The sequence below is a fragment of the Acinonyx jubatus genome, chromosome E2, assembly GCF_027475565.1.
Source record: "Acinonyx jubatus isolate Ajub_Pintada_27869175 chromosome E2, VMU_Ajub_asm_v1.0, whole genome shotgun sequence".
Classification (NCBI taxonomy): Eukaryota; Metazoa; Chordata; class Mammalia; order Carnivora; family Felidae; genus Acinonyx; species Acinonyx jubatus.
Window position 1 is genome coordinate 7,887,263 of NC_069396.1, and position 26,430 is coordinate 7,913,692.

General features: G+C 46.7%; 1 long non-coding RNA gene across 4 annotated transcripts in view; it reads left to right on the forward strand.

Annotated features, from left to right (window-relative positions):
- Positions 1 to 26,430, forward strand: part of LOC106984023 (uncharacterized) — a 798,380-nt gene that overhangs the window by 181,906 nt on the left and 590,044 nt on the right. For all 4 annotated transcript variants that reach the window (XR_008293707.1, XR_008293706.1, XR_008293705.1 and 1 more), the window contains one exon: positions 23,297 to 23,420. This is a non-coding gene — a long non-coding RNA (uncharacterized LOC106984023). The remainder of the gene's footprint in view (positions 1 to 23,296; positions 23,421 to 26,430) is intronic.

The window sequence follows — 26,430 nt, forward strand, 5'->3', positions numbered from 1 at the left end:
GGAAGCCAGCACACAAGGGAACCTGTCTCAGGGTGCTCCTCATACTTTGGCTATTCCTCGAAGCTTGGGAAATGCTCAGGGCGCTCCTTGTCCTTTGGCTAGTCCTCGCAGCTCAGGAAATGCTCAGAGTGCTCCTCGTACATCGGCTAGTCCTCGAAGCTCGGGAAATTCGCCCCTGAAATAAACCCGGCGTGAACTGGCCAACTCAGCATTGCCAGACAAAAGGATGTCAGAGAGGCGAGGCAGCGAATTTTTCACTCCCACAGAGCAGGGATGTGACCAGAGGCAGCTCTGGGAACCACCACGGGCCTGAGTGGTGCAGGACCTACGTGAAGCCTCCTGGTCTGGACCTCCCAGGTGGGAGCTGGTAGTGGGGACGTGAGCCACCTTCTAGCTTAGATGAAGCCCAGCTTTGACAAATGTCCCCTTTGCGTACATTATTGTGGCTTCTGCGTACGCCCTTTGGAAGGGGCACCTACTTGTCATTACTTACTGAATCTTCATCTTTTCTCTTAAACTCTAGACTTGAGGAGGAAAAAGACTTTTTCTGTCCTCAGGGCCCAGTTCCTGGTACACAGTAAATACCCTGTACCGTATGTGTAATTGGACCAGATTGATTGGCGTTACATATCCTTGCAGTTATTTATCCTTTGATAATTAAGTAAGGAGTCCAGTTATTGTTTATAAAAAGGCTGTTTTCGTGCCTTAAAGAAAATTTTAATGATTCCTTAGGTGCTTAAAGGGGTAGGAAACCATCTAAAACAAAGCATCTGGAAGCCTGTAGGAGGTACACCACCAAGAGTGAGTTCTGATGTCAACTGCGGACTGTGGTTAATAAGAGTGTATCCATATTGGTCCATCAGTTGTGACAAATGTATCACTCTGATGCACAATGTTGATACTGGGCCAGCTGGGGTGAGTGGGGGAGGAAGGAAGAGAGATTACATGGGAACTCACTCCACTTTGTGCAAACCTAACAGTGCTCTCAAAAATAAAGTGTATTCATTTAAAACATCTAAATAACAAAAAAAAAAAAGTCTCATTTCCTTATCATGTCCTTATTTTCTGGAGACTTACACTTCTTTTCCAGGATTACTAGCAACACCTCACATACACACACACGCTTAAGTGTTTTAATAGGAATTGGTTGTAAGAGGGGGTATGAGAAGGGGTTTCGCTTGCCTCCATCCACTCTTTATAGCCCCGTAGCGAGAGTTTTTACCCATACTAACTCCATAGATTAATTTTTATATGTAGAAGCCCAGGTAGCAATGAATCAAGATGCAACCGATAACAAATTGCATAATTAATGCCCTGCCTGAATCCCAGATCATTCCTCCCACACACGGCCTTAGCTTTGGTGGCTCACACTCGGCCTCCTGTTGGATTTCAAGATCTCCTTGACAACCACCTCTGGTATGATTTTTAGCCGCTACTCAAATCCATTGCAATTGGAAGGCGCTGTTCTGGCTAGCACCACAGTCTGCGTTTTCATGATTCCACGCCTCTGCCTTTTGGGGAAAATCCAGAAACTTAGGCCGACAAGGACGATACGGTATGTACGACCCTAGTGAGATAAATGTGCTCATCAGCACCCTCTCCCCAAAAGTCCACCGCAGAGGAAGCTATGGTTGGAAGCGGAGAGAGGTCGCCTCTGCCAGAACCTTTCTGGCGCTTTGCGATGCGGGAGCAGGTAACGAGTCAAGTAGAGATGACTGGATGGTGGGAGAAGTGGGTGAGAAGGTCACCCTGAGCGACGCAGACACCTAACATGGCCAGGAGGAGGGAAAGTAAAAACTGAGCAGGCCACGGGGGGGGCAGCGGGAGGTAAGAATCACGAGGAAAAAGTGGGGGTTGAAGACAAGCTTCTGGGCCGTGCTAGGTGTCCTTCAAGGGAAATGCATGTCCTATGCCAAGTCATTTGTCGGCCCTTTAATTCTTGGTTTCTGTTTTAAACATAATACATTCTCTGAGACAGAAATGGACACCTTGTGCCTTCACGACCCCTTGTAGGGTGTGTGGGACCCCGGGAAAATTTTGGGGGTCCTTGTCTATATAAGCAATTTGATTATATGGGGCGCCTGCGTGGCTCAGTTGGTTGTGTCTGACTTTGGCTCAGGTCATGATCTCGCCATCTGTGAGTTTGAGCCCCGCGTCGGGCTCTGTGCTGACAGCGCAGAGTCTGGAGCCTGTTTCACATTCTGCGTCTCCCTGTCTCTCTGACCCTCCCCCATTCATACGCTGTCTCTCTCTCTGTCTCAAAAATAAATAAACATTAAAAAAATAAAAAAAAATAAATATAAATAAAAATAAAGTGTCTTAAAAATTCATGGGCCTATGTAAATGTTGGCGATCTGGTGAAGATCTAGAATAGCAGGCAGAGAACACTAACTTATTTATTGACCCAGTGGTGCATGCGAGGAGTCCCGGCACCATTCACCCAGGTCTGGGGACCACTTCTTTGTGCCCCTTCATTGTTAGTGCCCCATTCCCGGTGAATTTCGTATCTTCTACCGGGAGCTGCTGTTGCTCGTAATTATGCCGTGACTTTTCATAACCTGCTTATATTCCAACAGGGCCGGTGTTACTGTGTTTGCAGTGCCCACCAGCATATAGTTCGTGCCGGTCCCATCATTACTCACGGTGATGCATCATCCTTCATGCTGTCTGTGAATACCACTAGCCTCTGGTGATTCTTGCAAAGGTTGTGCTTTGTTGATGGCGACCACAAATACAGGAGGTTGGGCATGACGACTCATTGCCTGGTCATGTGAAATCTGCCGTTCAGAAACTGTTTTTGTGTGTCCATGTAGAACAACACATCTTCCAACAGTGTCTGCTTCTGAAGTCTTGAGGATATAATCACTGTGTCCCTGGCACGTGATTTATTTTGATGTTGATGGCACCCTGCCATTCTCCGAGTGGGATGCATAGGGGTAGACAGGCAAAGGGCCCGTGAATGGAGAAATGGGAGTAGTTCATTTGTGCCGAGTATCTGTGTCTCATGCAGCCTGACCTTGGCAGGTCATACCCCTGTAACTGGGACCTGGCTGTGGGGCCTTAGGGAGACCCGAGAGGTAGGAATTTTGGAACTAACTGGGACATCTGTTTGACTCAACGTATGGGGTAAAGATCTAAGAGTAGCCCACAATGGAGAAATGAAACCCAAAGTTTCAGGAAGGTGCTCCAAAGTGTGTGGTCCCTAAGGCATGGAGTCAGGTTGGGGCCCTACTGGCCAGGGCCTAAAGACTCCTCGCTTGCTGTCTGTTGTCAGTGAGATTATGAAGGCAAGGCTTCACATGGTATTGCTTCTCCCCAGTCTCCTGATGTGCTTTGTGACCCCCTGTGCAGGTTACTGTGTTCTCTCACCTCCTTGTCCTCTCAATGCAATTTCCTGTCCTATGGTTGGATAGCAGATGCTACAGGTGAATTTCCTCCTCCTCTTACGGTGAATGCTTTTTCTCTTCAAAATCCAGCTTATTCCCTCCTTTATCACATCTTCTGCTACCTTTGCATCTTCCCAGTCCCTTTACCCAGCCTAGAAATGAGAACTTCCTGGTGGGTGCCTGTCCTGTGCCACTCTGTTCCAGGCATTGTATCAACAGCAGTGAGCAAGACAAATCCTCTAAGTTGCCATGTAGGCCCCCTGTGGACTCTCGATATTACTTTTTAATTTTTTTTAAGTTTGTTTATTTATTTTGACGGAGAGAGAGAGAGAACACCAGAAGGGGAGGGGCAGAGAGAGAGGGGGGACAGAAGATCCAAAGCAGGCTCTATGCTGATAGTAGAGAGCCCGATGTGGGGCTCGAATTGATGAACCATGAGATCATGACCTGAACCAAAGTCGGACGCTTAACCACCTGAGCCACCCAGGTGCCCTGGACTCTTATGTATTTATATTTCCATGTCTCTTGTGTTAAAATTACTTGTATTTGCCAGCAGATGTTTTCTGTAAGGGGCTAGACAGTAAATACACTTTGGGGGACACGTGGCCTCTGTTATAACTACTCAGCCCTCCTGTTGTAGCACAAAAGGGACCAGAGACAATGTGCAAACAAATGGGTGTGGCTGTGTTCCCATAAAACTTTATTTACAAAACCAGGTGTGGACTTTGCCCGCTAGCCTCAGTTTACTGACCCCCTGCAACGAACAGAAGCTCTCTGAGAATAGGCCTGATGCTTTTCCCCCTTATTTTTTTTGCTGGTGTCTTCCAGGTGCTTAGAACAATACTTTGCACCTAGAAGGCACTCGACATAGTTTTGTTAAATAGGAGAAGTGAATAAATGTCACCCATTAAACGGGAAGTTCCTGAAAGGCAGGGCTCCCTGTGCAACGCGATCAGCTCAGAGAACAGGTTAGGTGAAAATGGACTGAATAGGCGACGAGGGACGGAAACCCCTCCTCCCATCAGCACCTCTGCTGGCTGGACAGGAACCGGGCGGGTCCGGGCCAGCCTCATTCTCCCGGCCCTGTCACAGCGGCCTCCTCAGCGGCCGTGGATCCACATGAGGAACCAATAACAGGATCACAGGCGGGCCTGGCTGCTCCCCGCGCCCGCCCCATGGCCAGCTGTGACAGCCAGCTGCAAGCCTGCAAAGCAGAGGCCAAGTTTCAGGGAACTCGGCAGCGGAAAGGGCCATTAAAGTTAAACACGACTGCCTGTCAGGGGGACGAAGTGACAACAGGAGCCCCGCTCGCCACCATCTAACTACCTGTCAGCGCCAGCCGGTTGGCTTTCCCAGGGGGCACCATTCTGGCGCTCGGGCACTGGCTGGGACAGGCGGGGCCCTGGTGTTGGGTGGGGGGGCGCGTCAGCCGAAACCCAGAGGCTGAGCTTGTGTCGTTTTTGGAAATTGGGGCACGGCCAGTGCAGCCGGATAAAAGACGGGAGGAGGAAGGGAGGGTGGGGGTGCTGCCCTGTGCCGGGGCGGGGTGGGGCTGGCCAGCGGGGCCCTCCGCTGCTGGGGCCTCACCCAGAAAGGACGCGGCTCCTCTTCCGTTGCACGTCAACTTCGTTGCCATTGGATAGTCTGCGAGATTTCAAACAGATAAATGCCCCTTTGGGAAGCCGGAATGCCGTGGCAGACAATTTTAGGCCTTGATTTGATTGATAAATCCTTTGTGACAAGAGGGGATGAGAGAGGCCCCCGGTTTGGTACATATAAATAGGAAATTAGCTGGCAAAGTTGTCAAAGATAATTAACTCTCCGATTCTGCGGGTCTATTCAGGTTGACATCCTGAAATTATTTAGAAATGCACATGTCAACGCTCTGACAGAATTGGGGGCTGATCAGATAAACAGATTTGGAGATGTTTGATTGTAAAATGATGTAAGCGCTTAGCTGGTGCTTTATCACCGCGTGCTTCCGTTCGCGCCAGTGGATGTGGCCGGGAGAGGGTTTGGCTGTGTGGGGATGGGGGATGGGGGATGGGGGGAGTTGGGGTAGAATGCACAAGGTTGCACTCGTTGCCTTCTTCCTGCCTTTTCTCTCACGGACTTGAGAGATTCCTGACCCTCAATTCAGCTGCAGTGAACCTTGGACTCAGCCCAAGGACTTGTCTCTGAACCTCAGCCTCCAGTCAGAAGGGAGGCGTCGCAAGGATTCAGCAATGTGTGTCCTGTCCCCCTCTGAAGCCCAGTATGGGTCAGGTGAGCGCAGTGTACAAAACCATGTAGAGTCACTGCTGTTCCTTATTCATCACGACTTTAGGGTAAATCACTGGGCCTGACATGCTATTAAGAGGGGAGAATGCTGTCTCTGGCATTTCCATCTTGTTATTGGAAATTGCCTTTTAAAAAGCAGATCGGTTTGGAGCCAGATCCTTCCAATGAGGAAGCATCCTTCCTCCAAGTGGATGAAAACTAGTATTTAGTGGGCACCTACTATGTGACAGAGACCAAGTTGGAGACTGTATTGTAAGATTTGCTTACGTCGGTCTTCAGAATTTTGGTAGAGGTTTGTCTTTCTCCTTGGGATGAGAAAACATACTGAGAGAAGTTAAATCAGCTACTGGAAGTAACCAGCCATCAGAGTGAAATTTGGATTTGAACTTGGGTTTGCAGTCTCAGCCCTTCCCCACCCCACACCTCAATGTTATGTTATGGTTAATTGCATCAGCTACTTAGAAGAGAGGGAATTTGGAGATCATCTAATTCAAGGTTTAATAACCTATAGGTCAAATCCATTCTGTTACCTGCTTTTTTTTTTTTTTTTTTTTTTAATGACCCATGAGCTAGGAATGCTTTTACATTTTTAAGTGGTTGGGGAAAAAAAAATCGAAAGAAAAATATTTCGTGACATGTATGAAAAACTGATGAAGTTCAAATTTGAACTGTCCATGAGTAAAGTTTTATTGGGACACAGTCTCCCTCCTTCATTCATGTATCACCTATGTGTGTTTCTGTGCTCTGAAGGCAGGATGGTGACAGAGACCATTTGGCCTTCAGACTTCAAAAGCTGAAAATAGGTACCGTTTGGCTCTTGACAGAAACCATTTGCTGAGCCCTGGTTTCCCTCTGTCTCAGTGAGAGCTTACTGAGCTGGCACTGGTAAAACTCTCAACAGGCATTACCTAATTTATCGTAGCCACTTGAGGTGGGTCCCAGTAAGTATTACACAGGCGAACAAGCTAATGTTCAGAGAGGTTCAGGAAGCTGGTCTGGCTTAACACAGCAGAGCCAGGATTCATGGCCAAGCCGGCCTGATTTCACACTCAAAGCACAGACCCTGAATTCCCTCCCTTTGTTGCCATTTCACTGGAACTTCATGTTACCTGGAAGTGGCTTTTCTTGGCCAGGCGCTTAAGTCACAGGGGTGATTACCACTGTGGTGGGCGGAATAATGCCCCTGCAAAGACGTCCTCATCCCAATTCCCAGAACTGTCACTCGTTTACCTTCCGTGGCAGAAGGGACCTTGCCGATGTGATAAAGGATCTTGAAATGAGAAGATGGCTCTGGATTATCCTACAGACAAGGGTACTTACAAGAGGGAGGCAAGGAGGTCAAAGAGGAAGAGACGGGAGACTGAAGCAGAGGTTGGAGTGACGGGGCCCACGGGCCAGGGAGAGCAGGCTACCTCTCAAGGTGCAAAAGACAAGGAAACGGGTTCTCCTCTGACCTCCACCACTGCAAGAGGATGGATTTGTGTTGCTTTAAGACACCAAGCGAGTGGTAATTTGTTACGGCAGCTACAGGAAACTACCGCACCCCCGCCAGGTCCTTGCCTTCAAGCCTTTCAGTCTGGTAGGAGACTCGGCCATCAACCAGAGCGGGCTTCAAAGGGAAACCTGAGCTTCAGGCGTTGAGAATAAAATCAGACAATTTATGGGGGGGTGGGATCATCCTCGAAGGCCTTCCTCACGGAGGGGCCAGAGGGCTCGCAATAGTGCAGAACTGTGTCCTGCACGAGGTCTGTCTTCATTCTGGTTTCTGGGGCCAGGTCCTGGCATCTCCCAGGGCAGCCCCAGAGCATAAGGAGGAAGACAAGAATCAGGCCATTTCCTTCACTTTGCCCTGCTGCAGTGTCTGCCCTTTGCACTGCACATCTGGGGCCAGCCTCAGGCTTTGCGGCACATGACCTACAGCTGCTGTGTGCTCCTCAGCGAGTTTGCTTTTGGTTAGTGAGGACCTAGACTTTTGCAAAAGGGAAATCACAGTCTCGCCTTCATTTTATTAATATCGTGACCATTTGCAAATGAATTTCGAAGGCAATATAATTTACCTCTTGTATAGAATTCAGTTTTGATTACTGCCCAGTCACTGAAGTTCCACCTTTCACGAGAGCTCTTATTATGAGAAATTAAGATACCTTTCTCCCTCATCCAAATAAAATAAACGTATGGCTATGGGATGCGATCAAATTAAAAAATATCATTTAATCCAGGGAAGATAATTATTTGAATGAGGCTGGAGAGGAGAAACTCAATCTAGGGTTTGAATGTTGTCGTGGAATTTTGAAGGCTATTTTCACTCATCACTGACTTTTAATAGCATTTTGCACAGAGTAATTTGCAGCATAAACCTTGTTAGGGTGATATTGGTTATTTCGGAATCATGTTGGATCCCAAGACAGAACCTTTCTGCAGACCATGTTGTGGTGCCCCAGTATGTTTGAATGGATATTCCAGGAGCATCATTTAAGCAGACATCGCTATGCCTCTCCCTTGTTAGTGGTGACCACAGTGGCTTTATTTAATTTGGTCAGGCTTTGTTCAAGATGTCATTTGGGAAGGAAGCAGAAAAGTTAGCTTTTGCTGTTGTACCTTGTGTATGCCCCGTGTTGTGTGTGTTTGTGGCAAGGTTCGTAGACTTGACGGAGTGGCCTTGATTTTCAATGCTGGACTGTGTGCCCTGAGTTTTGTTTCAACAGTAAAGGTCCCTGCCATATATGTTCTTGGAATGTAGCACTTTGGAGCACACCCTGCCTAATTCCCACCTGCAACCCCTATGATTGTTTTGAGTGCTTTCACTGCCCTGGGAAGCCCAGTCTGCCTGTGTTGAAGGAAGCTGGAAGTGTTCCGGAAATCATAGCCCTCAATCAATAACTCATGTGCTTTGGTGGGAGATGGAGACATACTTTCTCTCAGGGTGGAGTGTGGGTGGCCACATGGCTATTGTTCTCTGTGCCTAGTGTTCCCTGGTGGGAGCCCCAGTTGCCCCTAATGGTTACAGGCATGAAAATCCATCCTTTCCCCAGTTTGTGTCCCTCCTGTGTGTCACTCTCCCACTTCCTTGAAGTTGCCGCCCAAGTAGACCACTTGCACCCAAATCCTGTCTTGTCCTTTGGGGGAATCCAAATCAAAATGATCATTGTACCAACAAATTTGTTTGCTTGCTTATTCAGTAAACACCTGTCTTGAGCCTGTTCAGAGCAGGCAGCTGGGAACTAGGTAAGACCTCTGACTGGAGGAGCATAGACCCTGGGGGAGCAGACAGATGAGATAGGCAAGCAGACATAGAATGAATAGTTGTACCGAAGTGTCCTGCTGGAAATAAGCAGCGTCGCCGGAGGGAGAGAAGGGAGACTCTTGGCATACAGCAGTCGCCAGGTGAGCTGTGGTGAGCTGGTGACCTGAAGCCTGGCGAATGGGGGGGAGCCAGAGGCGCAAAGACTAGGGCAGCATCGGAGCGTTCACGGAGCGTCAGGGAGGATGTTGAGTTTGCGGTGTTGATGGGGATTGTCGTGGGAATCAGAGAAGACACAGGAAGGACCCAGATCACCCAGCTCTCAGGAGTCGTGCTAAGACCTACTTTATTTTAAGGGAGAACGACAGCTCAAGTTAAAATCTATGTGAAGAAGCAGGAACACTTGAAGTGAACCTGACACCTGAAGAAATGATCAGACTCGGTGATTGCCATTGCTGACAAAGGCTGCGTTCAGGTTTCAACGATAATAAAGATGGGGATGAACGAAAGGGAAGCAGCACTTGCCATGAACTTGCTTGGCAGAGTGCTTTGTGCCTGGCAATATCCTACTTTCATGCTTTCTGCAACCAGTTAAGTTGGTTTTTTCCCATCCCCGTTGACACGGGGAGAACATCGAGGATCCGGGAGTTTGGATAATTTACCTAAAGCTAAGTGAGATTTGAACCCAGATCTCTCTGGCTCTTAAACAAATGACATCCCAGTTACTAAAACACTACCCTCTTTGTTTTGTCTGAAACACTGTTTAAAATAATTGATAAGCAGCGAGTTGCCAGTAAGAAAACTAGCATGAGACCTTTTGATTCAGTGAAGACAGTGGAAAGGTTTATTGACTCCATGGCTATTTAACTTGCATGTTTCCTCTTCCACAAACGCATCAGCACACTTTGATCATTCTACCTTGCCAAGCTTTGAGTCTCTGATCTACTGTTATTTTTCATGCTTAGAAAACTCCCTAACTGGGGTGTGTGCATGTGGGTGGGGTATACCCTACAGGTGTGGTGCTGACTGCACTCGGTGTGTTCATAGTCAGACGCCATAAAAGGTAGGAAAATGCTTAGCTCTGTTCTGGCTGCCTAACGTTAGAAATGACGATCTTCCCTTGGCTGGTTTGTATCTCTAGGACTTGCTTAATTAGACAAAAATGTTGCCCATCAACTGGAGATGCTTAAAGGAGTTCAGTCATCTCTTAACCCTTATCATTTGCCAATAGAAAGAGAAGGAATATGTTTACTACCCTTTAACCCCCCACCTACTATTGATAAGCAGTTTAGCCCCTTCTTAGCTTGTTTAGCCACAGAACTGGCCACTTTCTCCCATGGCAAGCCTTTCGCTGGCGTGATGGGATGAAGGGCGGGGTGGTGGGGGTGGTGAGGAGTCCATTAACGTCTGGAATACTTGCCGGATTAATGTTAGAATTTTGTTTGGGCTCACTTTGAATTTAATGTTAACATTACTTCAGTAGTTGAATCGACCCAGCTGATTTTAATATTTCGATTGGCATGGCCTATCGACTCATTTACGAAGAAATTATTGAGCACTTACTATGTGCTGAGCACAGCGGTTGTGGCCATGACCACAACATAGACGGTCCCTTCCCCTCTGGAGCTGCAGTCTAGGTGGGGTTTCAAACAAACAAATCCCTATACCTCAGGTATGCACATGAGTTTTGGTGATGCTAAAACCCAGGGAAGTGACAGACACCGGGGTTGCGGGCGATCTTCAGACGGGGTGGTCGGGGAGGGCATCCCGAGAAGATGACAGCTGAGAGCTGAATGTTGAGCATGACGCCAGGCCAAGATGTGAGAGAGGAGCTTGTCAGGAAAGGGGAAGTACGGACATCAAAGTCCCAAGGCGGGAATAAACTCAGCGCAGTTTCAAGAGCATATAAATCCAGGCACGTTGCTGGAGATGAAGAGCCAAGAGGGAGAGAGGCAGAAGGAGGTGTTGGTGAGGTATGCAGAGTTTATACCGAATTGTGTGGGGAAACCACTAGATGGTTCACATCAGACTCATCACGTGCTCGGATGCTCATGTTTTTAAAAGATTGTTCTGGCTTCTTTAGGAGAGCAAAGACCAGAAGCAAGTGTACCAGCAAGGGAGCTGTGGCGGCAGTTGGGGAACACTGTGTCTGGCATTAGGCGGTGGGGGGTGCGGAGGGGGCAGTGAATGGATTTGGGAGAGGCCTTGCAGGTAATCCCACAGCACTTGCTGGTGGATTAGATGACAGGAGGGAAAAAGAGGGAATAGGAGTAAGTCCCCTGGGGGGGGGGCGGGGGGCGGCAGAATGACAGGGCGGTGCCATTTTCTGAGATACAGATGACTGGGGCAGAAGTTGGCTTAAAAAATGAACCGAGAGGGGGCGCCCGGGTGGCTTAGTAGGTTAAGTGTCTGACTTCGGGTCAGGTCATGATCTCACGGTTTGTGGGTTCAAGCCCTGCCAACGCAGGGCTGACAGCTTAGAGCCTGGAGCCTGCTTCGGATTCTGTGTCTCCCTCTCTCTCTGCCCCTCCCCTGCTTGTGCTCTGTCTCTCTCTGTGTCTCTGAAAAATAAATGTTAAAAAAAATCAAGAGTTTTGTTTTAGTCTTGGTTTTTAGACATCAGTGGAGAAGTCCTATATATGATTCTATACCGTTTACAATGCTAAGAGTTTACAGATCAAAATTTAAAACGCAGCCTAGTCAAAATAACTTTAGATTAACATGACCCAACTCTTCCATTGTGTAATAATAATCTCTGTTCTCTGAGTCTTTGTCCAGGTTAAGACACAATTCTATATTTTACTCATATCCTTCCAGTGAACTTTTGATCTTGAAGTATGGCGTATGTGTGTGTGAAAGAGAGAGAGAGAAAGGGAGAGATAATATTTGTTTCTTAAAGTTTGTATTTTAATTCCAGTTGATTCACATACAGTGTTCTATTAGTTTCAGGTGTACAATATAGTGATTCATCATTTCCTTACATCACCCAGTGCTCCTCACAACAAATACACTCCTTAATCCCCAACAAGTATATTCCTTAATCCTCATCACCTCTTTCATGAGAGGGTTAATCATGTATTCCTTCCAGGCACTTTGCACTCACCTTGGCTTTGTAGGTCTCACAGAAAACCTATGAAGTTGGTACTTGACTCATTATGATGAAATTTGGCTTCACTTACTGGAAAGTCTCCTATAGTGGTTTAAATACACAAGGTTGAGTCTCACAAGTGAAAGGATAACTGGAGCTGGGCAATCCAAGGCTGGCATGGCAGCTTCATGAAATCATTAAGGGACACGGGTGGGTCCCTTCTGCCTTGCTGCTCTGCTAGTTTCAGCATGTTGTCTCATGGTCCAAAATGGCTGCTCAGGCTCCAGCCTTTATATTCTATTCCAGGCCACAAGAAAGTAGGAGTGGAAGGTCTTCTTCTTCTTAAAGGACTTTTTTGGAAGTTTTCTGCCATACTTCTCCTTATAGCTCATTGTTGTATGTCTACAGCTAGCTTCAAAGGAGTCTGGGAAAATAGTAAAGTGCCATTTGCTAAGGAAGAAAGAGATTATGAATATTAGCAATTATCTAGCAACTTTCCTTCAGTTCTAGTATGCCTGCTTTACCTGCCCACGACCACATAACAAAATAGGTGGGTAGGCTGGAACTTCACTTTTACTATTATTTGTTCTCTTCCTTTCTGCCTTTCTTATTCTCAGCTCTTCTATTATCTTCACAGTTGAGAAAATGGCTATTTTTTTTTTTTTCCTCAAACACCCTCTCAGAGCTATTTATTTTCCCATTTCTAGTGCCAGGACCTTTCTGTGAGTTCTGCAAAGTGTTATGGGCAACAGAAGAAAGGGAAAGTACTGATTTTCAACCTTGCAATGCAATATCTCCCAGCTTCCATAAATCAGCAGGTTTTCAGGAGGCGGGAAGGAGAGTACCATCTGATTTTTACACCTGATTCACAATAAAATGTGCACGGGGGCTTCTGGGATGCTTGTTTTCCCAAAAGGCTGAGGCAGCAGAAACATGTCTATTATGTCAGGAGAGAAGGAGTCGCCCATTTAGAAGTAAGTGCTAATGCTGATAGAGAGCGTTTGAACTTTCTGTATCTATTTTTAATACAACTTGGTGGGACACGTCCTTCCACGTGTCTTCGTACATGTCCTGAGACTCCCAGAGAGGATCCTTAGTGACTTTTCTGCTGTAAACCAAAGCTTCATTTTAAAAATCGGAACACTGAGTATGTGGACCTCAGATCTCTTGGATCAGCATGGATGTGTGGCTTCTCAAGGTCCAGGAGTGCTAATTCCTCTTGCTGTAGAACATTCTCTTCCCTCTGCCATAGACTCATATCCACTGGGTTATATGACTGCAAACCCGAATCTTGGGCTTGGTGTCAGTGTCTTTGGAATCTGGGGACCACATGTGAACATAGAGGCAAGGCATAGCTCACCTGCAAACAGAGGTACCCATTGTCTTGACATGGAAGCCCCTTCAACACTTGGGTCTCAGGCTCTGTCAGCTCCAGATGCAAGTCCGTTTAGACCATTTACCGCATTCCTGAACCGGGTGACGGGCTGGTAAGCGTTGTGATCTGTTATCCTAAGGGTGCCATCCTGTGACTGAGGGCTCTCAGCAGGAGTCCATTAGGTGGGCTCCTTTGGAGATACACCGTTTCCTGGACCCTGCACATTCTCACATCATCCTCTTGCTAACTCCACGATGTAGTTGCTGACATCCTTGTTTTACTATCGGGGAAACTGAGGCTGGGAGAGGTCAATAACTGACTGACACTCTGCCTCATAAGGACTAGAGCCCAGATCGGAGCTCAGACGTTTAACACCTGTCCACGAGCTTTCTTTCAAGAAAGCTAATTTACTACACGTACACCCCAAAGGAAGAGTTTTTAAAACTTAGCAGCACAGGGCTGGGTTAGGTTGAACTCTGCCACCACAATACTCGATGGTATTTGTGCTACAAAAATGTCACTTCCACGTGGCTCCATCAGTACCTAAAATAACCCCTTGCCAGGTTATTTGATTCAGTTTAGGATTGGGAAACTGTAATTATTAAAGGACTCCTCTGCCGTTAATATTCTAGAACCTGTAATTCCAGCACAAATGAGCGTAGTGCCAATAAGGACAGCATTATCGATAGGCTTGGCCATTACTCCTGGCCAGACATCTGTTGTCCCCTGTCCTTCTGCACCCCACCAGGAACTGCTGGCTTTCCACAAAGAGGAATGACACTTCTTCAGTGAAGTACTTTGATGGAACTTAGGTAGTTGCCTTTCGGAAAAAAAAAATTCTTTACTGCCACAGTTACAAAAACTTGTAAGATTTCTGCGTAAAGACGTTTACTGCAGCAAGAGGCACAATATGTACGTGATCGCGGTCAATACAGGAAGGTCGGACTGGAGGATGTAGGAGAGCGTCTTAGGGACTGCCAGTGAAATGGAGCGGAGTCTGTTTTATTTTCTCCCTGCTCTGTCACACTTTGGTATACTGTCCAGCTTTCCTCTGTCATATGCTTTATACACACACACACACTCTTATGAGAAGAAAATCAAATCCTCAAAAATGAAAGAAAACTCAAAAATACAACTTAAATATGGTTGGGCAAAAATACTGATGCGAAGAGGAAGTCTTACTCTGTCTTTTGGTGGAGAAAGAGTTTGATTTGCTGAGAGACCCTGCCTCTACAAAAGGAGTGTAGAGGGGGCTGTGGGGGCGGGTGGGGGAAGGAATACGAAAAGGGTGGAACAGCATGATGGCAAGCTGGGAGGATTCTAGAAGGAAGGGGACAATGGTCACACAGTGGGATATCTCACTGCAATGCCACATCCTCCATGGTGCCTCCCTGAGCCCCCACTCTGATTAGAGTCTCCCAAGTGCACCCTCATTAGGATGACATTGCCTGTTCAACCAGGACCTCCTGGTTTTAGCACTGCAAGTTCCATCTCCTGGAAACCCACTGTGATGGTTGGCCACCTGACCGCCGTGGTCCTCTTTCCTTTCCTGTCTCTGTACTTAGCACAATTGAGTGCGCTTGTTAGTTACGAGGTGTGTAATTTCTTTATCTCCTTCATTTTCTTATAACTGTTTTCCCCTGTTAGGCAGTAGATTTCATGAATGCAAAAACTATACAGTGCCTTGCACACAGTGGGTACTGGAGTGTTTATTGAATGAAGAGAGATGCTGGCCAGGAGCAGGCAGTCAGGCTGTGCATGTGTGAAGATAGGTGGGGAGAGAACTTGGTATATTTTATAGCCAGAACATTCACAGCAAGGCCAGTGAACAGTCAGAGGCTTGGGGTGAGATCATCCTAGAGTATTTGCATTTGGAGGTTCATCCACCCTCTTCACTGTCTGCCCAAAGCTATTGACCTGCTCCCCACAGAAAGGCCCGGCTGCACATCATTTTGCATATATCTTCGAAGGTTAGAGGCAGAGTGACAAGACTACATCCCATTGGATAAATGTGGCCAGTGGCATGTTTGTAAATAAAGTTTTATTAGAGCACAACCACGGTCGTTCATTTGCCTATCGTCACTGGCTGCTTTCTTGCCCGAGGGCAGAGTTGCATGGTTGTGACGGGGAGTATGATGGGCCTACAAAGCCTCAAATATACCTTTGGGCCCTTTACGGAAAACATTGGCTGGCCCCTAGTTTAGAGAGTGCCGAGGGCCTCTGGGTGTCTAGACGTAGGATCAACCTTGCGGTAGTGGCTTGAGAGCCACTGAAGGATTGTGAAGATGACAGCAAAGCTCTCAGTCCCCCCTTGGGGATGATGGCTCTGGCTGTGCTGTGGAGGGGTACAGAAAGCTTAAGACTGGCAGTGGGGGAACCTTTGTGGTCACAGCCCACAGGTGGGATGGTGAGACTGAACTAGGAGGGAGGTGGAGAGGAGAGCATGGGGTTTGAGATGCCTGCCTTTCCCGCTTGCTCTGCCTCTCCGTCCACCCAACTCTGCTCTGGATACGCCCCTGGCAGTTGCAGTCCGCACTTGACCGTGACCTGCTGGGTCCCACGCAGATATTGTCCAATCAGCCCCTCTTAGGCTCATCCCTGGCAGCATGCAGAGCTCTCATCAGGGGAATTCACTCATACGCTTGTGCTTTGTGCAGTGCTGGCTTTAAAAAGATCTAAATGCAAAAATTGAAAAAAAAATCTAAAACCCTGTGGGGCTCACAGAGCAAGTCAAAGAGCAAGAGCTTATTGTTGGCCTTTGAAACAACCATTGCCTTTGAAATGTGAGGTCTTGACAGTTCTGCATCAGGACAAAGTTAGGATGCAGTGAGATCTAGCTACTCACCCTCTGTACCCTTTGTCTATGATGATGCTGGGAGCATTGAGAAATAAAGAACAACATGTACCCTGAGATGTACTCCCCCCGGGAACCCTGTCTTCCTGTTTGCTATGTCAGGGTACAGGGACCACATCTAGAGATGAGATAGATATTGGAAGTGAGTGCTCATCCCACATTTACCATCATTTTTTTTCCTCCACTTGGAAGGAATTGTACAATTATTTGCCATAAACAGGGCCCTGTGGGCCTGTGCTGGGCTGTTGTGGGCTCTGAGAATGTTCTGAGGGGTGATGTGAGGTGGGACAAGCCTCGGAGGGGGGGCAGTTACACAGATCATGCTGCGGTGTGGATGAACCTTGAGAACAAAACACTAAGTAAAAGAAGCCAGTCACAGAAGACCACAGATAGTATGATCCCATTTGTGTGAAATGTCCAGAATAGGCACATCCATAGACACACAAGATGAGTGCCTGCCAAGGCTAGAGGGAATGGCAAATGGGGAGTAAGTGCTTAATGGGTCTAGAGGTTTTAATCTGGAGTGATGGAGGTATTTTGGAACTAGATAGAGATGGTGATTTCACAACATCGTGAATGTACTAAATGCCGCTGAACTGTCCATTTTGAAATGGTTACTTTTATGCTATATGAATTTTACCTCAATAAATTACTCTAACAAAGGAGGGGAGGAAGAGCAGAAGAAGGGAGAGGCATGTCCCTTAAAGGATTACACTTCTTATGGGATTTAAGAGTCACCTTCATCAATCTCCCTTGTAGAAATGTCTCCTGTATGTACGTGGCTGTGTTAGGTCTCCCACTTTTATGTTCTCTGTCTTGCTCCCACAGGCCGTGGATTTACCCCCGAGTCTCTCCAATCCACCTCTTCCTTTCTTGTCTTGCTGTTACCCCCTTTGTCTGGGACCTTCATCTTCCCAGAGTGGGAGATGCCCTTTCTCCCTGCCTCCAGTGTCCCCACTTCCAATCTGCTCCCAGCCCTGGACTGGAGAAATCTCAGTAGCACACCTCTGGCATGACTTCCCACTGCTGTGCCCCATGTCTGTTCTGGTTTGCCTACTTTGTGTAGAGAGTTCTAGTTTACCAGCCTGGTGTGATAAACTGAAGAGGACCGTGGGCCTGGATTCAGAAACTCTGGCCCAACCTGATTCTGACATCCCCTAGGGTGGCATCTTGGCCAACTTGTGTGTATGTGTGTTAATTTACACAGGCTCAGTTTTGTTTCTCATTTGTTTTTTCCTTCTGTTGCGTGGTGGTAATGACAGTCTGTCGTGGGGTTTGGTGTGAATCAAGTGATGTTATGTGTGGCTGACAGTTGCTGAGCACTTGTGCTGGCAGTGCTGGACTAAGTACCTAATTTGAATTTTGTCATATAGTAGAAGACAGCATCAACCTGAGGCTCTACCGATGTTTGGTATACCATTTTCATCAACATCATCACTACTTTTCACCGTTCTCTTCAGTATGCTCTATTGCTTTGGCTCATTGCTTTCATTCTGTACATTGGGTCCATTTCCCTACCCCTGAACATGTCTCATGCGTGCTGGCCTCCACACCATTGTGTGGACTGTCCCCTCTGCCTGGATCTCCCTCCCTTTCCTCAGAGTCAGGCTACCTGCAGTACCTCTAGTAGCCCAGTTCCCTGCAGGGAAGGTTTGAGAGGACTGTGGTTATTTTCCCAAAGGTTTCTCAGACTCAAGCTGCCTGAGGTGGCCATGGGGAGTGAGAGAGGCAGAAACCCTCAGAGCTCTCCTCGCCCTCACTGCTGAGCCTCTAGTAGAAATTCACAGCTTCACCTGCAACTGTGTGTTCCAGTGTTGGCTCAGGAGATTTCACATCCTGGTTTGCTAAATTTCAACCGTGCAAATATTTACATTAACATGCCCTACCCTTACTCTCTGATCAAATGCCAGTGTTGGGTAGGACATTCCTTGTAAATGCCACATGTGTTTAGTGTGGCTCATCCAGCCTCTGACTCCCTGCCCTGGGATGGACCTGCTTCCTGTGCATGGTCCAGAGCTTGGGTGCTGCTGTGCAGTCTCCTTTCCCTCTCATCATTTAGGTTGTATCCAGGAAGGCTGATGAGGAAGGAGGCCTGCAGAGAGGCAGGAAACTGACAATTGCCCCTTTTGTGATCACTTGACACATAATGTGACTTCCCAAACATCCAAACAGAAACAAACTTTCCCCCTGCCCCTCCCCACCTCCTTATTGGAATTTTAGCCTTAGATGTGGCTGAAAGGGAGTACACAGGCCCAAGTCTTGGCTGGGGTGCTATGGACAGTGTTTGGCTTATTGATCCCCTGAATGAATGTTTATTCAGTACATGCTCTGTGCGAGGAATTATGCTAGGTGTTGGAGTATGAGGTGAAGCACGTGAACATGCTCACGGGCCTCCCAAAGTTTACCACATAGTACGGATGACAAATAAGAAATTACCATCAGACAGTGTTGTGAGGGCAGTGGCAGAAGTCAGAGTATGTGTAGGAACGTAAAACAGAGCTGTCTCCCTAGTGAGGAGTAGTCTGGGAGGGCTTCCTGTAGGAGTTAACATACCAGCTGAGGCCTGAAGGATGGCGAAGAATGAGCTGTAGGAGCATCGCAGGCCACTAGAATAGCACGTGCAAAGTCTTGGAGGTGAGTGACAATGTGGAACATTCAAGAAAGTGAAAGGGGGTCAGCATGGTGGCTGGAGTGAATGGAGAGTTCTGTTGGGTTAGGAGGGACAGGGAGAGGGAGAAAAGTGAGAAACGAGGCTGGAGAAAGGAGATGGGCCTGACACCTGAAATGCCTCCCTGACCCCAGGGTACCCAGAGAGAGTCCCTTCTGTGCCATGGTTGTTGAGAGGGCTGGAATCACAGGGCCTTCTGTGTTCTAGCTCCCCCAACACTTAACAGCAAGTCACTACCACTGAACCATGGTGTCTTTCCCTGTGAAGAAACATAGCTGGCCTCGCCATTCGCGAGGACGGAGGATTGGAGGGGGCGTGCCACTGATCACCGTTGCCGTGTGACCGACGCTCCTCTGGAGGTGCTGATGCTGTGGCTGCTGGAGCTCAGCCTCCTCTGGCCTCCGCTGGCAGCCGTCGAGCCCGAAAGGCTGGCCAGTGAGCAGGCAGGAGGGGCGTCCAGCTGCACTCAGCCACAGACAGAACCCCTGCAGTTTTCTTCTGATTCCTTCAGTGGAGGAGAGGGCTTTGGTACCACACACATGCGGACTTGGCTGTGTTGTGTTCTCTGCTCATTTTGTTCATCGCTTCTCTCACTCCAGCATCGCTTGTCTGTTGTGCACAAGGGTGTTCTCAGCCCCAGAGAGACACCCAGGCATGGTGAGCCAGCCACACATGATCGTTGTCCTTGGAGACCTTACCGTCTAATCAGGAAGAGGGGAAGGTAACAAAGACATGCGGAAGTAATGACCGGGACTGTCAGAGGAACTACAGAGGGCCAGTAGGGCACGACCAGGGCTCTTGTCCCACATTGTAGTTCATAGTTTAAATCTTGGCTCTCCTGATTATCAGATGGGGAAGTTCTTGGACTGTTCTATGCCTCGGTTTTCTCACCTGCAAAAATGTGAAGATTAGGGCCAAACCATGCAAGAAATGCTTTTAAACTTTGCCGCATCTGAATCCCCTGGGGAGATCTTAAAATTCCCATTGGCCAGGTGGTATCCACACCAGAGCAGTCAGGATTTCTGGGGCTGGGGCCCAGACACCAGAGTTTTCTTAGAGATGCTCAGGTGATTCCAGTGGGCAGCCAAGTTTGGAAACCAGACCTCTAGCCCAGTGCTTCTCCTACTTGAATGTGCCCATGAATCACCTGGAGTCTTGGAATATGCAGATGCTCACTCATTAGTTCTGGGATGGGGCTGGAGCATTTACATTTCTGACGAGGGTTGGACAATGGTTCTCAGGTTCGGTGGTTTTGCCCCTAGTGGACCTTTGGCAAAGACTGGAGACATTTTTGGTTGTCAGAGTTGGAGGATGAGGGTGCTATTTGCATCTAGTGGGCGCGGGCCACGGATGCTGCTAAATATCCCACAGTGCACAGGACAGCTCCTGTCACAGGACTTTCTGGCCCCAAATGTCCATAGTACTGAGGTGGAGAAATCCTTTTCCCACTGAAGCCGATGCTGCTGGTCCACAGACCACACCCTGAGTGGCAGCAGAGTCCCCTTCTCTGGCTCAGCCACAAGGACTCTGGGCTAAGCTACACAGGCGAAGCTGAGAATTTGTCACAAAAGTGAGCTGACAAAATTAGCAGAGATCAGTTTTTATCCCTTGTTAGGCTTTTGGCGGCAGGTAGAGAGGATTTCACCAGCTCCCAATTCCTGGCATTAAAGAAGTAGCTGTTTGAATGTTTGGAAGGATGGGGCATTCAGAAAGCAAAGGAGCACATGCACACAACCGCCGGATTTAAGCAGCAAATACGAAAAGAACTGAAGAAGGCAAGGGCATGAATTATTAACAGGGCTGGGTGTGAAAAGTGTAGTGCAAGCCTTTTTAACACTGTTTGAGATCAGGATGAGGAAAAATGGGCAGAGACTTAATTGTTTCATTGACTTCTGCAGAGGAAACCCAGAGTCATCAAATACACACACACAGAGCGGAAGAAGAATTCACACACCACACTCTCCTCCTTTATTTTTTTTTTTAAAGATTAATTTGTAATTTATAGCTTTAATGACCTGCCTGGTGATGGAGTCGAGATCTGGATTTAGGACTCATAACACGGTGACCCTTCCACAGCTCTCCAGAGTGTTCCCTCCACCCCGACCCCCTTGCCATACTTACACCCTCATTGTTTCTCATCCAGATGGATTCACTGGGTTCCTAAGTGGTTTTCCTGCGTTTACCCTGTCAGCCTTCCCTTCAAGCCATCTCCACGTTGTGGCCAACAGGAGGTTTCTCAAAAGAATGTCTGATCTCCCCCAGTGTGGGGGAAGCTGTCCATTGACACTTCCCGGATGTGGTCACTTAAGCTTCCTAGTGCTGTACCATTGCCGAGGTCCTCTGAGCATGATCCAGGAGACCTCGTGGGTCCCCAAGACTTGCAGGAGGTTTGCGAGTGCAAAACTATCTTCCTAATGTTGAGACATTGGCTTTTTCATAGTACTGACACTGGGTCTGATGGTGCAAAAGCCATGGTGGATGCCAGTGTTGGTGCCTTGGCGGGAGTCAACACAGTGGTTACACAAGCTGGGTTGTACAAGCTACTACTGTCTTCTTCACTCCCCTGCTCTCACATTAAAAAAGAAAATAAGACAACTAGAGCCAGTTTTTCTTAAGCACGTCCTTGATAAAGCAATAAAGATTATTAATTCCATGGAATCTCAACCCTTGGCCACACATCGTTTAATATTTTGTGTGATGAAATGAGAAGTATGTGGAAAGTACTTCTGCAGCCTAGCAAGAGTGCGGTGGCTGCCTCGAGGAAAAGCACTTGAGTGACCGCATGCTTGAGTTGTGAGCTCAACTAGCCACTTTGTTCATGTGACACCATCACCTAGAAGAATAATTGACAGACAAATTATAATTATGCGAAGTTGGCTATTTGGCAGACATTTTCTCGAAAATGAGTAAGGTGAGCCTGTTGCTTCAACAGACATAACCAACAGTCCTTGTTGCCAATGCTAAAATTCAAGCTTTCAAGTGGAAATTAGAATTTTGGAACACTTGTATGTGCAACTGTGAGCTTGACAGCTTCCCAGTTCTGGATGAGATTGGTGGTATTAACACATGTGGGATTTATTTTTTTGTTAGTATCATATAAATGAAATGTGAAAATATTTAGAAAAGATCTACACACCTCAGGGAATCTGTATTTTCTTTTTCTTTTTTTAATGTTTATTATTTATTTTTTAGAGAGGGAGAGTGTGTGTGTGTGTGAGCAGGGGAGGGGCAGGCTGTAGGCTCTGAGTTGTCAGTATGAGCCTGATGCAAGGCTTGAACCCGTGAACGTGAGATCATGACCTGAACTGAATTTGGACGCTTAGCTGACTGAGCCACCCAGGCACCCCCGGGAATCTTTGTTTTCCAAATGATTCATCATGCATGATAAACCATTCAAAGTGTGAGATAGACTGATGAATTTTAATTGGACATATTAAAAAAACATATTGATGCGGTTTCAGATTCTACATTGCAGCTAATCTTTGAGAAATACCCCTTGTTGAGTTTTGGTGTAGTATCAAAGAAGGCTACCCACAATTATCTGAGAAGACTATTTAAAGTATTCTTCTCTTTTCTAATTACATACCTACGTGAGTCTGGATTTGCTTCATAGACTTCAACTGAAAACCAAATTCTAACAGATTGAATGTATAAGTAAATGTAAGATTCTAGCTGTCTTTTACTAAGCCAGACATTGAAGGCGTTTGCAGAAAATGTTACTAAACAATGCCAATGTTCTCACTAAGTTGTTTTTTGTCTTAAAAACTATGGTTATTTAAAATTGAAACTGTTACTTAGGTTGACATGTGATGGATTTAGTATTGCTCTTTTAAAGGAATGAATAAATAGTTTAAAATATCATCAGTTTGAGTATTGATAGACATAATTCACACAAACCAAAGCTCCTTGAGGCCTTCCATAGATTGTCACTGTGAAAATGGGTCCCTGAGACCAAGAGTTTGAGCAATACCATCTTAGGCCTTCACTATTGACACCTCTTTGATCTTCTCTGTGCTTAGAGGGATGTGCTACTCTTGTTCTTAACCTGTAAATGTGCACCACTCCAGAGATTGTTGCATTTCAGAGCGTGGTCACATTACATTATCAGCTGAAGTTTCACAAGGCTGAGGAGTTTGGGAGTTTGGAGGCTTAATGACCTGCAACATGGAAAGCCATGCTGTGAAAAATAATACCAAACAGCTGGTGGGAATCGAATGCCCACTGAGAGTTGTCCTTGAATGTGTCAATCTTTCACCCCGAACTTGGAGACCTGCAACTCTCAACCCTCCATTCAGCAGGAGCTCGGCTGAGTCGTGTGCGGGTTATTCCTTTAAGGCGCACTTGTAACAGGTAGATTGGATTCTTGGGGTTGCCTTCTCAGCATTGTGTCTTCTTCTTTCTCAGAGATGATCCATTAGTCGCCATCAAGACCCAAATAGACTGGTAGCCAATGAGAACGTCGGTCTTCCACAAGCCCGCCTCCACAGAACTGCAGGCCTTGTCGGGCCTCATCTAGCCTCCTCATGGGGTAAGTTGTCTTGGCCTGGACCAGATGGATTCCCCCAGGAGGTTTGGCTAAAACATCTTCTTTTTCTGAACGTTTGAAGCCCTCATGCTCGTAGGCACCCATCTGTTCCTCTTGGAAATGTGTCTCAGCCATTAGGTTTGGGATGATCTGGAATTTCCCCTACAAATGAAATATCTCTGCTCCATTTCCTCTGACACCCAGTTGCCACTTTCACAGGTGATGGGTTTGCTGAGAAGACTCAAATATGACACTAGCATTTTAGAGTTATGTGTCTGATTGTAATGTCTACATTCTGCCATTCACCCTCTTGTTATCTAGTCTCCTGAGACAAGGGAGCTGTGTGACCAAGGGCAAAAGCTAAATGGAAAGCAAGGAAGGACTTGGACGGAAATTTATGTACCAAGAAATGTGAGATTCCTACAATAAGCAGAGATTAGACCAAGGGCTTCAGAAAAACTACTTGCTTCTCCTTCCTGAACCTCTGCTTGTTTTACCTGGAAATAATAGAGAGGGATATTATGGGTATAATTCAAGAACAAGTCAAATCAATGGCACCAAATAGAGAGGGTAGCTAGACACAGGTGGCCTAAGATACTGGCAAGTTATTGGCATGGGCAGCCTAATCCTTGCTGGTCCACATTACTAGGTCAATAGTTGGAGAAGGGAGAATGGAGATGAGAAGGTTTGGTCTCCTGCACATGGGGGACAATGCTTGGCCTAGACTGGAACTGGAAAAATAACTAAGAATATGTCCTTCTGGGCAGTGTTTCTCAGTCTCAGCACTATTGACATTTTAGGCTGGGTAGTTCTTTATTATGGTAGGGCTGTCTTGTATATTGTAAGATGTTTAGGAGAAACCCTTGATCTTTACCAAGTGGATACTAGTAGGACCCTCCTTCCCCCAAGTCACAACAACCAAAGATGTCTACAGACATTGCCAAATAGGTCTTCCTTAAGCTGAGAACTACCAATCTGGGGTCACTGGAAGAGTGGCCTTGTTTTTTTCCTTGAAGATACAGGAATTGGCAACACATAGGCCAGTGAATCTCCTCCACCTCTGGACCACCAGCTTAGAAAGTCATCTGATGAGGGGGAGCTTGGGAAAGGAGGGAGCCCAGGGTCTGAGGCTCATGCTCCACACTGCTCCCATATACAACGCCTCTTTCTACTTTCCTGTGTGAAGAAAAGCAGAAATTTAACCTTTCTCCACCCCAGTCCCCATAAGAAAGAAGAAAATGCACATTGTGGAGGTCAGTGGTACAATGTTTGGTTTACCCCTTGGTAATGTACTATTCCAAGTATTGTGCATCATCCAGGACTCAGATTAGCAGCCCTTCTCTAGAAAGTGTTTTCTGGCTACCCTATTTCATATCATTTCTCTCAGTCTTTCAATATATGACTAATGATCATTTTGTGTTTCCCAGTCATTTTAACAGAGATTTTTTAGTTTGTTTTTTTCCCACCCACTGGAAGTAAGGTTGCCAGGTCTCTTATTTATTATTAGATACTGGGAAGGTGTTTATTGATTATCCATCCCACCTCCATGGAGGTTGAAGCATGATGTTACTGATAAGGGCTGCACTGTAGGTTCCAATCTGGGCAATCTGAATAAGCATCCATTTCCTCAAATTATAAAAGGAGGAGCTCAAGTCAAAAGCAATTAGTGAGAAGAAAACATCTAGACATGTGTGACATCTAGACATGTCAGAGATCCATCAGACACCATCAGTTATAGCAGTTGTAGCCCATTCACTTCTATTTACTGTCAACCTTTAGCGAATCACTTTACCACCTTGAGCCTTAGTTCTTTAATCTGTGCAATACTAGCATAGCAATATGTGCATTCGAAAGCTTTCAGGAAGATGAAATAAGGAATGTATACAGTAAAGACTGAGCCCTGAAGAGGCTCAAGAAAGAGACTATCAAACCTCTAGGGGTTGAGTTTGGGTGGGGCAGGGGACTTGAGAACGTATGTCATTGTAGAGAGATGGGCCCAAGAATATTTTGGCTGCTAGGAAAGTTTGGGGAGGAGTAGAAACATCTAAACATAATTTCTTTTTTTTTATTTAAAAAAAATTTTTTTTCAACGTTTATTTATTTATTTTTTTGGGACAGAGAGAGACAGAGCATGAACGTGGGAGGGGCAGAGAGAGAGGGAGACACAGTATCGGAAACAGGCTCCATGCTCTGAGCCATCAGCCCAGAGCCTGACACGGGGCTCGAACTCACGGACCGCGAGATCGTGACCTGGCTGAAGTCGGACGCTTAACCAACTGCGCCACCCAGGCACCCCTGAACATAATTTCTTAACAAGAAGCTGTGTTTGTGAAAAAATAAATCTGTCTTCTACTTAAAAAAAAATCTAGGTAGTTGCTAGTTTATTTACATAAGCTTTCAAGTCAGATGAGTGTCTCTTTCCATTGGCAAATTCTACAGAAAGAACCAGGAAGGAACCCATGTATTTATAAATTACATTAAAGAGTGGCTCTAAAAACTCCCCTTAAGTTCTCACCAAACACTGGGTTCTTCTTCAGCCCTTCTCTGATAGGATCCTGTGAGGGTATCCTGTGTAAATTCTGTGTGTCCTCACTTATAAGTGACAGATATTCTAAGTGTGCTGACATGTTGACAGATCTGACTGGGAATGACAGGGGCAGGTGATGCCACTTGGATAAAGTTTGTGATGTATTTTTATGACGGGAAGACTAGCCTTGTGCTTTTTGGTCTAGACAGGAAGTGATTGAAGATGAGGTTGGACCATGGTTGATTCTGTTATTTAAAAACATTTATACGACAGCAGCCATAGAGTGGAACAACTCACATTACAAAACAGACGTGGCTGGAAGTCTGTTGCCATTATTTCTGGGGCTGGAGCTCATACTGATTCATTACTGAGGCATTCGGAGCAAGCTTCCTATGATGAAACCGTGCTGATGAATTTGTGGCAGGAATTGGTGGAGGGTATTTGGTTCCCTGTCAACTTCCCAGATCCCAGAGAGGAGAATTAGGT